Genomic DNA, 14,175 nt, shown 5'->3' on the forward strand with positions numbered 1-14,175 from the left:
GCTGGTTGGGGACGGTGGTCATGCGCAGTGTTGCCGACCGCCGCAGTTCGTTCTTCGAATGGACAGATTCTATCGATATTTTTCATTTCATTTAATTAAAAATTATTTTCTCCTTCTGTCAAAAAAGTTACGTTTCGCGAAATGTCTGCTAGGGCGCGCTCTCATCATTATGTATGTCATTTTAGAGCTTACTGCGATGTATATAAAATCGGTTTTTCTGTCTCCTTAGCATTTGGTTTCAAACCCGATACAATTCGACAAGTCCATAGATAAATGCTTTTACATTTGTTGAAAATATTTAATTCGAGTAAATCAGAGCCATTTAAACTTAGCAACAGGCCATTTAAAGATGCTATTGGAAAATTCCAACCCTTACAATTTTCTATAAATAATAATTTGAAATATATTTAAAGAATTATTTTAAAATTTATCTTTCTATTTATTTTTCCATTCTAGAGTATCCATACGCGACATATTTCATTTTACAGCATTCCACGGATTCCACATTGTAGACCAGTAGAATAATGAATCTATTTATAAAGCACACAAAATGAAAAAACCACTGATATCTCAAAAACATACCTGTAAGCCTTACAGGTATAAAGCCAGCAAGCATGCGTAGATCAATCGTTTTCAAATCATTATCGTTTGTCTTTCATGTACACGAAACACGACTAGCCACGGATCCAGACGTCTGGCACAGGGGAGGTGATAAAAATAAGGTCGTTTTATGTAAGGTTCTTTCAAAAATTGCGTAGGTTTGCATAAACATTTTATTTTTATTTATTTATTTATTTATTTGTGTTGAATAATGAAGAAATCGAGAAGCAAAACGCTGGGTATAACTAATCTATCCAAAACAAGCAAGCCGTAGATGAGTTTGACAGTTTTAAGTTTTAATGTCTAAACGCTGAGTTTTTTGGTTATTGAAATATTGGAAGTTTGGGGGACGATCGCCCTTATCGCTCCCCCCTGAATCCGCGCCTGAACCCAACAAAATATGAGAACTTTATTTAATGGTTACGTTTTACATTCATAATTATTTCTCTGTGAAAAGTTGTGATATCAGAGGACAAGCATTCGTTCTGACATCAAAAACAGTAATAGTGGCGTCAGCAATTTTCATTAAATAAGTTTTAGTATCACATTTGGTATTTTGCGTTCATTACAGATCACAATTCCCTTCACTGTTGCTCTAAAGCAGGGGTGGCCAACCTTTTTAGCAGGCAGGCCAAATTTCAAAAATAATATTTCCTGCCGGGCCACGCACCTAATTTTTTTTTTTAATTAAAGTAAACAAGCAAGCGTGCTACACCTTCATCCGCATCGTTGCTTTCCAGTAGGTGAGATCGTGGTCAAACACTTGCCTGATTTAATGTAAAAAAACACAAAAAATAGGTATATTTATTTTTTTGAAGAAAATAAAACATAACCGAGAATCATTTATTTAATAACCGAGAAACATATTTATTACACAATTTAAACATTTGACTTTGTTTTACAGAACTAACAAGTAAGTGCATCAAAATTGATCTGGACTGATGTTGTCGCTACACGCAAACAGTTTTCCAAATGAACATCAGTAATTCGTGTTCTCACTTGTGATTTGATATACTTCATGCGACTAAAAAGTTGTTCACACGCATACGTGTTTCCAAATAGCGTAACCATTGACAGAGCATGTTTGTAAAACGCAAGATATTTATCCTTGTCCAAATACGTTTCATAGAACTCTTCCAAACCTTCTTAACTCTTCTAATGTTCATTTGGTGATATTACAATAAAGTTAACATTTATGTTCATTTGACCTAGCTCCGCGGGCCGCAACACGACTCCCGGCGGGCCGCATGCGGCCCGCGGGCCTCATGTTGGCCACCCCTGCTCTAAAGTGTTTATAATATGATATTACTTCAAACTGTTTATAATGAAATAAACTTTGAAATAATTAGCAATAAAATAAATCTGTAATGCATCGCCAAGTGTGCGTTTGAAAACCGAAATAGTGTTTTATAAAAAATGACACCAAAACAGTATACAATTAAATTCTTGACACCATCATTATGGCTTTTCATGTAGGAATGATTACTTGGCGTCTCTGATATCACGACTTTTCACGTAGACAATGAATGACGGTTTCATACTTTATTGTTTTGTGTACATTTAAAATAAAACAGTAATAATTTGAAAACGATTCATGTATCCATGCTTGATGTCAGTTTCTCTACCTGTAAGGTTAACAGGCGTGTTTTTGGAGATTTTCTTTTTCGAGTCCGTGGTGAATTCTTTATCGAAATTTAAATTTAAACAATTGGCAAGTGTTTAAGGATTCATAGAACTTAGTCATTTTATTAACCAAACGTCCGAACCCGAGTTAACTCGGGCAGGATACATAGCGTTACAGAAAATGCGGTCTTTACAGCCTCCAAAAGTTTATTTTTATTTTTGGAATGTTTTTTAAGTCTACAAAATTTTTCAAAAATTTTTACCCGCCCAAAAAAATTTATCGCGATTTTAATCAACCTTTAATGACGCGCGATTAACGCTTAATTGTTTTTTAATGCGATTTTTTATCAAAATTAATTAATCGTTCTAAAGTTGTAGTGCACAGATTTGACTTCGGTAAAGTTATTTAAAGCTACTTTCTGATGTTAAAAACGACCTCCGATAGTTTTTAAATTTTTTAAATTAATATATTTTATTATACAGTCATACCCCGAACTTACGCGATAGGTGGGACCGAGCGATAACCGCGTAAGTCGAATTCGCGTAAGTTGGGGTATAATTTTGCATATAAATACATACAAATAATTTTTAATTGGGGCCGGAGACTAAAGAAAACAATAATTTAGAAAAAAATGTTTAATAAAATCTTAGATAATACATATGTATAACGAATTATATTATTATACAATTTTTCACATTTACTCGATTATCACACCACAATTTTAACATTGTTTCTATCTCAGAGATAATACCGTGACGTTTACGAATGATGCTTGAGTGTAAAGATTGAGCATATTTCTCAGCTTTGAAAATTTTTTCTTTACCTTTTATGATTGTTCTGACCATAGATTCGAGTAGACCAAACTTCTTGGCCAATTCACAAATTTTCAGTTTTGTATCGAAGTCTTTAATAATGTTAACTTTACATTCCAAAGATAAAGATTTTTTTTTTTTGTTTGATGCAGAAGAATCAGTTCTACTTCGTTTAGATGACATAGTAGAGTCTCTCGAGTCTTCGTAGATATAACAAACAAGAAATAAATAACACAAAATAAATTGTAGCTATCCATCGATTCCGCGCGACACGTCCGAACATGTAAGCCGAACAATAGTGTGGGGGGAAGTGAGTAATTAAGAGTTGCATGGCGCCCCAAACAAAAGACGAATCGACGAGATTTGAAAATCGCGTAACTCCGGGTTCGCGTAAGTCGGAGTATTACTGTATATAAGTTTAATTAAATCGGGGGGGTCGGAAATCGCAATTAAAATTTTAATTTTTTAAAAATATTTAAAAATATACCGCCAGCTAGTGTTCACCCTATTTTAAACCCTTCTCCTCCCGAGTCGTCTATAAGAATCTCCCGGGAAATCCGACACCAGATGTTCTCAAGATCATCCAGCTGTGTAAACAATGACTCATCAGTGTCAAATTTCACAGAAAGGCGAGACAAAGGAAAATAATATTTGAAGCTTTTTCTTCAAAATTAACGCATTTCTTTCGTTTTTTTTCAGTTTTAAGTATTTTTTATGTTTAATTAAAAATTCCTTTAAAAACATTCGTACGGCAAGTGGTTAATAATTGCATCTGTCTGTTTGTTACTTTTCATCCTGTAAACACTATTTTTCCATACCAATTTTAGGATTCGCAAGGCCCATAATGCAGCGGGAGAAATCTAAAGAAGTGAGGATGCCTGAAAAGAAGACTTTCTATGGAAAATTGGCCGCAATGTATGGCCAGTTTTTCCCAGAACGTGAAGAAAACCCAGAAAACTTCACACAAAGAGCCCTTAGTTAGCGGAAACCCGCGATCTGGATAAGCATCCAGATCGTGGATTTCCGCTTCACGATCTGGATGCTTATCCAGATGGATAACTCGTGACTGATCGTGGATAAGCATCCAGATCAGTCACGAGTTATGTGATACATGTCACGTGCTACCAATCCGTTGAGCGAGACCATTCATTGAACGACTTGGTACCATGTGACGCTCTCAACACGTTCGTATTGCTACTCAGATGACTCGAGATTAGGTACCCAGATCATATGTTTGCGCTAACTTTCATCTTGAGAGAGAAACTTGAGAAAGATGGATGAACTTCCAAATGAGAATGCAGCATTTTTTTCGTATAAAATAAAGAAATTTTATATTGAAGTGTAACATAATTTATATCATCTTATCCTAAATTTCTTACTTAAATGACCAAAAGTATCTAACCCTTCAATTCTAAATGCTCTTTACATGGTCATTTTCAAGTTATAATAATCAAATGTTAATTGTATGATAAAAGTATTGATGTAATAAATTTCTCATTACGTATATACTGTATATGTGAGAATACAGGGGATACGAGAGCGTTACTCGTAACTGTTTCGATACGTCGGGTCGTTAGGACCAGCTCACGATGTCACTGGATGGCTTTAAAATACAGGAGGGTCTTAAATGCGAGTGGGAAGGAAATTGCGAATAAGTTTTGATCGTTGTGAGTCTGGAAGTCAAGTGATCAGACAGGTTGGATAACAAATATCAAAGAATTTAATTTCAGAGAGAGACTTGAGTTACTTTTAGAGAGGATTGGGTTACTATATTGGAGAGAGTTCGTTAGCTTCCATGCCAGGATTCACCTTCTACATGGCGCAGTTGGTCCTGAATCACCTGTCTCCTTTAAGGCAGTAGCTTATTATTGTCGTCTGCTGGCTATTATGGCAGTTTCTTGTTGACGTAGACTGCCCCGAATTCGCGAGGTTTCCCTTTTTTTCCAACTTTCCTCCAATTGGGATTCCGAACTTAAATCATCTGATAAGACATATGGGGAATCAAACAGCCAAATGTTCGTCAGAGATGTGTGATAACATCTTTTTCAAAGAAACTTTACTTCTCTTCCCACGAATTTAACAGAAATGTGTTAATTTTTTCGCTAAAATATTTCGCTAAAAACCTTAATTTACTAATTGATTTAAATACAAGTAAAACGGAAAAACCGTATTTGGGACATGACTATGTCTCGGAGACTCACTACTAAGCGGAATCACTTTGACGTTCAATGCGAGTCTCGTTCTCAATCTTCTTTGGTATCGCTGCTTTTGGGCGCGATCGTTCAAACTTCGCCGGCCACGACCACGCGGTCGTCCACGATGCATCTTTGATAAAATTAACCTATCCAATTTCGAAATTTCTCTCCGTTGCGTGTCGGCCCGGGTTGAATTTTTGTCGACGAGTAAAGAAAATTTCCCGTTTTTGAAAAAATAATCGTGGTTAATGTATTGTCCGAAATTATTTTTTTATTTTGTACAAACAATATACAGTTTAACCAGATTATAACATCATCGGATATAACAACAACCCTAATATAACGTCAAATTTTTATCGGTCCCACGATTTTACTAAATGTTAAAAAAACCCCACTTGTAACGACATAAAACCGTTTAAACGTCATATTTGAAGCACTCCCAAATTTACAAAGTTTGGGAGTGCTTCAAATATGTATAAGGATTCTCACATGTATAAGGATAAGTTCTTAAACAAAGATAAAGCAGTAACGATAAAGAATTCAAAAATTTTAATTATGCTGACATTACAAGTTTAAACTGAATAAGCTGTAATAATTTGATATCAAATATTTTAATTAATAATTTTTTGCAATATTAACATGTGGTAATTTAATATACATTAATAAATCCAAAAAATTATTTTTCTGTTACATTTATAATGTTTTTGTGTAATTTGTAATTTGTATACAATATTATAGTGATTAAAATTCAGAGTTCTATCTACACTATTCATTGCTGCTTTTTGAATGTACAAGGGTATTTCTATGGCAACAATTGATCTTATTCGGGTGATTTCAGTGGCAATATTTTTTATTATTTGTATGTAGAAAGATAAAAGAAGTGTAAATAAATTTGCAGATGTGTGCAGTCTAGTTAACATTTCTTTTTTTCCTCTTTTGTTCCATTTGCAGATACATTAAAACGTAAGTTAACATTCCACTTACAATCTGAATAATATAAGAATAAAATTACAATTAAAATTTACAGATTTGAAATTTGTACATATCTAGTAAAATGTTTATTTTATTTGACATAATTTTCATATAAAATATCATTCACTTACTTTTGTTATCGTATCATCAGAAACAACGAAAATTCCCCAACAGGTATACCCAATTTTAGGTCCATCTAACCTCTGAAGCAAGACGTTTATCTGTAAAAAATTCCATAAATGTATATTTATCTGTATAAAACATATTAACATATGCATTTTACCTGAAACATCTGGCGTTCTGGAATTGCAATATTCAAGTTTCTATTTAGAATATTTCGTAAACGATTAGTCTGAAACAAGTAACAGAAAATCTTGCAATTCTTACATCTAGAAGCAATTCTTGTTAACTGTCTTACATTTTCAAGAAGTGTAGTTAGATGTTAGATAAATAAAGAAACTTTTAAACAATATTACAGGTATTTTAATCTTATAAGTAGTTTCGTAATGGAGAAATTGAAAAGAATTACTTACATGAGAAGATAACAGTCCAGCAACTAACGTGACTAAGACGAGGATTAAACAACAAATGCTAATTTGAAAATAAGTCATAATGTTTAAATTTGTGTTATCTTCGTCAAAAACATTGCAAAGAAGAAAAAATATCGATGGAATCATTACAAAATAAATGCAAAATATATAGAATTGAAAAAACTCGTCTGCAACTTCAATCATCTGCAGGACTTTCGTATGATTTTTCTGAACTGATTTAAATGAATAAATTTTTTCCACGCAATTGGTGATATATTCAAATTGTTGAATTGCCTCGTCCATTTTAAATTTTATTATCATAGATACGAAAATATAATAATAAATTCCGCATATAATAGTCATCACAATCCAGTTTATATACAGTATGTCAAGTATTAACAGAGCAATGTACGAGACGGCTCTATGTTGAAATCCTGTGTAATCCGCTTTAAACTTTTCTATTGTTATACCGATTGATAGTAGCGCAATTATACAAGCAGACATTATGTAAATTACAAAAATTTCGATTTTTCTGATGAAACGAAGCTTTGTATTAAATACTGGTGTTGGACAGTTGGCAGTTTCTAGCATCAGATTCGATAAATCTTCCTCCAATTTATACAATGCACCCTCGCGATTGTGAATAAAAAACGAAAACAGTGCAAGAATCGAGAAGTACATACGTACAACCAGGAATATTTTTTCATTAATTATGTCAAAGAGAGCTTCGTAATCTTTAAATTTATGATATATATCGAATAAGATAGTATTTAAAGACATTAGAACATCAAATATAACTATCCATGAAAAGAACTTTTTGATAAATATATGTTTATCATTTTTATCGAGAATAAAGAAAAGTCGAATCATTTTACGAGTCCGTTTAATGGTACAACGAAAACAGACAAAATTTACTGAACCTGGTACATGTCCTTCACATTCTATACATTGGATCCTATGCATGTTGCTTACAAGTTTAATTCCTCCAACTAATGATTACGTAACCAAACTTTCTAAGCAGATTTAAAGTGTTGTGCTTAAATTACACTTAATAAGTTTATAAAATTATCAAAGAAAAAGTCTTAAAGATATGTCCAATAATCAGTTTGTTCGTAGAACACTTCAATATGGTAGAAACAACGTCACAAACAATACGTTTAAGAAGGCTCAAAACTTCGTTCGTACCTTAACTGCGAAACAGAATATTTTTATAGCTTTTGCATCAAGAGTAAGTACCTTATATAACGCATTTACTCACTTACTTAAAGTGCGTTATGTAACACACTTACACGCATAAAAGTTATTCGTAAACATAATTAGGATAATGTAATCTAATTGATCGTTCTTAATGGAAATATTATGTTTACCAATATAATAACTAATGGAACTTATCGAAATTTATATTATTAATTCGTTTAATATGCAAATATCTGCCTGTACTTAATTAACTTAAGTACTTTAATTAGTCTAGTTGCATGCATTAATATAGTAGGGTAGAAGTATAAAGAAATGCGCTTAAAAATCTTGAAATCTTTGAAAGTTATACAGACTTATGTATAATTTAGTCTTTTCTGAATATTGCATTAAACATTTCACTCGCAAGAATTAATAAGCGATTTTATATTATATAGAGAATAAAAGGTGGTATTATGAAACCACTCCATTTCGAAGTGATAATAAAGGCAAACTGTAGCGGATTGTGGCTGAACTGAACTAGGCAGACATCCATAGCAAGAGAAAACCCGTTTCACTTCGGTTAAACGGTTGTCCGTAGTGAATCAGCAAATTTGTGTTTTTCAAAATTCGAAAGTTTTGAATGCTAAATGAATTTAATTATTTTTAAAATGTAAATCGTGTAGTTGTAAGTTCAGTGGTGCACGTATTCCGTTCCAGAGACTTAGGGGTACATATTAATCTGTGTGATGTTCACGTTTTTTAAAATTTGGTCTTGACAGACATAAGTTACTGAACCAAGATGGTGCTTTTAATATGGACCCCATTGGGGCTTTTAATATGGAACCCAACTCTTCCGAACTCTCTATTTGCAAGCAGACATTCGTCCGGAGCAATTTGTGAAAAAGACACTAGGTAGAAAGCCAATTCTTCCTGAGAATATAGAAAAGGAGCTGGTGGAATATATATTGTTGATGGAAGCTATATTTTTCTATTATAAAAGCATTTTTGCGATAAAATACATTGGAGTAAATAATTTTGTAATTATTTAACATTCTTTGTACTTTCCTATTTGTTTTTGGATACATTAAATCAGTGTTTTTCAACCTGTGGGTCGCGACCCCCTGAGGGTCGGGGATAAAAGAAAAAGACAAGTGTTTGTAGGTCCTACACTACATTAAAAAAACTACAATTTCAGCGAGAAGGCTGTACCTGTTTATTTTACAGTACAATTGGTGTTTTGATCGATATTTAGGTCTCAACCATGGGTGTAGCCAGGGAGGGGCCTGGCTACACCCATGGTTGAAATCATAGCGAAAAAAGTGTTGAGCTGACCTGCAAGAAGAAATTAAAAAGTAGAAGCTGATCCTAAAAGAAAGAAAAATAAAAAAAAAAGTCAATGGCTCCCTGTGCCTAATGTTATAATTAAAGGAAGTTTCATACTTTATCTGTGTTAAGTTATTGTCGATTCTTATAAAATTTTCATTTTAATCAACAATAATTTGTCTCAACAGAAAGAAAATTAAATACATAGTTTTTAAAATCACTGATATAGTTTTAATATGGCCCTGGGGGTCGCCAGAAATTTTTAACTTGTAAAGAGGTCGCGTATTCAAGAAGGTTGAAAAACACTGCATTAAAGCATTTTTTGAAAACATATAGTAAGGTTCCATATTACCACCCGATTTTCTCTAATTCTACTTTCTGACTTTTTGTACAAAAGTTTTCAAAAACCATACAATAATACCTTGACTTACGCGAACCCGGTTCTTACCGGACTTACGCGATTTTCAAATCTCGTCCATTCGTCTTTTGTTTGAGCGCCACGAAACTCTTGATTACTCACTCCCCCACACCAGGGGTCGGCAACCTGCGGCTCGCGAACCACATGCGGCTCTTTGGATGTGAAGCTGCGGCTCTTTAGTTCCATACGCAAATATTATTTATTTTATCAAAAAAAAAACATTTAAAAATCGTTCTGAATCGATTAACGAGGATTAGGCACTGTTTCTATCTCTCAACCACTTGTACTCGCTTTTCACCGCACCCCTCCCCCGTGACACGCGTCGTCACTGTCATCAGTCCGTCGGAAGCTCTCGAATGACGCCGTCATCGGATGTTTCTATTATCTAATTTGTTGTGAAAAACACTACCTATATATGAATAAATAGATTAGTTTTTTTTATCAAAAAACTTTATTTATGCGAGTACTATTTATTGTTGGCAGTGGGGGCGGTGGGGGCGGAATTTCACAATAAATAATAATATCTTGTAAAAATGTGAACCATTTCATTTCATATTTTTGTCGCACCTACGATTCGGACATTGAAATGAGCACGGAAGTTTTCATTACTTATTTTGTGACGAAACTGAATTTTAGTCATTTAAGGGGGCGGCGAAATTTTCCTCCGCCCCGGGCGACTGACACCCACGCTACTCCACTGGCGGTATATGTTGCATAAACGGATGAACACTGAGGATATCATTTTACAATAAATACACAAGATATACAACTAGAAAAATTCATCATCTGCTTCAATCATTTGCATAATCCTTAAATGATGCTTCTATGCTGTATAGATTGCAAGAGATGGATCTTGTACTTAAAAACGAATTCAAATTGTACAATCGTTTCGTCCATCTTAACTCGTATTATGATAGATATGAAAATGTAATAAAATATTCCGAAGATGATAATCATAGAAATCCAGCTCAGATGAACAATATCAATTAAGTACAATACCAAGTAAGAGAAAGTGTTAAACTGTAACTTTAAATAGAGCAATTTAAAATGATCTAAGGTCAGTCCAATAGTTACTCCTGCAATAGTTAAACTTGATATCGCATAGACCATTACATATTCGAATTTTCTGATAATAACAACTTTAGAATGGAACCCAGGTTTCAGACAATTTTCTGTTTCTTGCATCAATCCTGATAATTTGTATTCCAATTTATGTAATGCATCATTACGATTGTATATAAAGAAAGAAAACAAAGCAAGAAATGAAAAATAGATACGAATTATTATAGTTACTTTATCTTTAATTGATTGAAAAACATCTTCATTATTGTTGAATGTATAATAAACGTTCATTAATATTTCTGCTGAACAAGCAAATATGTCTAACATAATTATCCACGAGAAAAGTGTTTTAATAAATATAAATTCGTTGTTCTTATCTACTACAAAAAAAATTTTTATCATTTTTTCGAAGGTTTTTAATTGTGCAATAAAAGAAGACAAACTTGATTGTTTGTGAGCAGTTTCTATTACATTCTATACATTAAATTCTCTGCATAATTTTTTATAATTCAGTTTCTGTTCCCTTCAAGTCTTGTTTATTGAAATCAATTTCTAACTGTAGCTTCCTCTACTATAAAATTAAGTTTTTGGTATGATTGCTGTAACCGAATTAAATCTTCTTTGTAACTGTTTCTGTCACAGAATTGAGTTTCCTCTATGCCTTCTTCTGCTTCGTAATTAGTATCACAGATTTAAGCTCTCGCTATAATTAGTTTTACCTCAGATTTATCACAATAATTTTGCATAAGTAACGTAAATTTCTAATTTACAATCACTTTATATTTATTCATGTTCATCGTTATTATACCAAAGATCAGACTAAGTCTAGCATTTTGTAAAATATTTAACATGTTTAAATCTGGTTTTCGACATGTTTTGAAAAGTCATAGTTGTATTCTTTTCGGTTTTATCACCGTCTAACCTTTCTAAAGTAGTAGTTTTCTTATTTTATTGATGCAAGTCATATTTCCGATTAATGCCGAGAGCATTACGTAAAATCTTAAGTTAAATTTATGATAAAGTTCTAAATCTAGTTTATTAATTAAATCGTCTAGTTTATTAATTCAACTTGGTATTCACAAATTAAATTTTATTAGGAAGGTAAACATAATTTTATGCCATTTACTATCTAATCAATAAAAAATTTATTATTAATACGGTTTTATCTAATTAGTCAGTACACTTTTATCTATTACTTATTTTAGCAATGTACAGTACATGTAATATTCTAAATATGTAATAATACAATTCAGAAACTCGATGTTTATAATTTTCTAATATATTTCCAGTTTTGTTTTTATTGAAATACAGTAGAGCATCGATTATCCGACCCCCGATTAACCGTTACATCGGTTAACCGACGTTCTAGTCAGCAAATTTCAAATGTCCGCTAGTGATGTGGCATTACAATATTTGGCTATGTCTTGGCTACTTTAATATTATTTTTGTTAAATTTTTGCGTTTTTTAGCTGGCATTATCTGCTCGACCATTGAAGGGAGGCCAGTATTTAAACGAGACTTAATTTTCTATTTATGAGTGGTTGTTTGTGTTGTGAGCAATAAAACAATTTAAAAATAATTTTTAACGATACAATAGCGACGATTACTTTAAAAAAAAAAATTGTTAGGCTAAACATCAATGAAAATTCAATGCGAAGTTGTTTCATAGCGATATACTAATAAACTAATTACATGGGATATACTAATATCCTAATATACTCTACCAATAATGTATCTTTTCCCTTCTTTTCGGTTATCCGATTTTTTCAGTTATCCGACCAACCTGAGTCCCCAATTGAGTCGGATAATCGATGCTCTACTGTATTTCATTATTTTATTATTTTCATTAATATTTCATCTTAAAATTTTGTTAATTTTTTATCATTAAAAAATAACTGTATTTGAAAGATTTGCTTCATACTTTTCGTATTCCAGAATTTCAATATCTTTAAGATTTGTACAGTTGTCTATTCTGCATGAACAAATATGTCATTCATACACGCTTCTGTAATAAGATTGAAGTATGGTTACACTAGTTATCGTTTGTTGTTATCAAGGTTAAATGATGTGATACTATTTGAAGCTGATTTTCCAAACTTTACTCACTGGGTTAATTCCTTTGCACGAGATACCAGCACGTACCCTTGCATTATAGATTGACCTGACTCCCAATCAGTGTTGCCGCAATGAAATTTCAAAATGTACTGAAGCGCCTTCAAAAAATGTACTATTTTCCTTCAAAATGTACTAGTTCTATGAATACTTTGTTTACGTTCCAATATATATATTGGAACGTAATTTATATACTGTATATAGTTTATTGTCAAATAATTTAATTTTAAATCTTATTTTTGGAATGTTTTGAAAGCTGTTTAAAATCAAAAATATATCTACACATCTATTATTTATTATAAAATGAGCATTACATTGACAACATTTATTAATAATACTATTGAATTTTGTCTTAATTTTATAACCAATCATGCTTTAAAAAAATAATTATAAATTTGTTATATTATATTATTTTATTCTTTATTATACTTTAAATTTTTTTGATGTTATTGCATCACTTTACGAAGTGGTATATACGTAATTGCATCAGTTTTAGTACCTATTTAATTAATTTCAATCATGACAGCAAAAGATAAGGATGCTTGTTTCTTTTAAACTATTTGATGAAAACGTTACATAAAATTGGGGTTGTATAATCATCCGAAATTATTATTATATTTTTGACTGGAAATTACAGGATTTATGCAATTTTAGTTTAATTAATGTCATATAAAACTGACTGCTCGTACAAGTTTGCTTAAAACATGCAACTCAAAAAAACCCAAAATGGAAGCTCAAGAAGTAGATCACGCGTGTCCTGATCTTTTTATATAGACCTTGGAACAGTCTGAAGCGCGGCCATTTTGGAACCATACGTAACATTAACCCTTATTTCTTTTACTACGATTACTAACATTGAAGTTCATACTTTAAGACAGCGGTGTCCAACCCGCGGCCCGCAGGCCGCATGCGGCCCAAGGCAAGTTCCAATGCGGCCCAATAAACGTGTGAACAAAACCGACAAATGTTTTAATTTTTTTATTAATTTATTTCAACGGCATAAACTCAAAAAAGAGTTTAACAAAGCCGTAAACCTTTATTCATGTTTTATTTTTGAGTGGAAAGAAAATATTTTCAAATATTTGGAGATGTGTGAATGCGGAAGGATTACTAAATAAAGCTGGAGTTGTGACTCAAAGGATTATAGACCCAAATTTGGGAAAAGGGGGGAAAGATGAGAAAGGACAAAAGATGTAGTAGTAAGAAACGTTAAATAGATCTTTTGTTAAGCAAATATGGAGCCGTAATTTTTCAACCTTATTCACTTCTATATCTTTTGTCCTTTGCCTCTTTTTCCCCACACTTGGGTCTATAATTTTTTGATTCACAACTCCAGCTTTATTTAGTATTT

Source organism: Centruroides sculpturatus, unplaced genomic scaffold (genome assembly GCF_000671375.1).
Source record: "Centruroides sculpturatus isolate CEXI.00-Female unplaced genomic scaffold, Cexi_2.0 scaffold1181, whole genome shotgun sequence".
NCBI lineage: Eukaryota > Metazoa > Arthropoda > Arachnida > Scorpiones > Buthidae > Centruroides > Centruroides sculpturatus.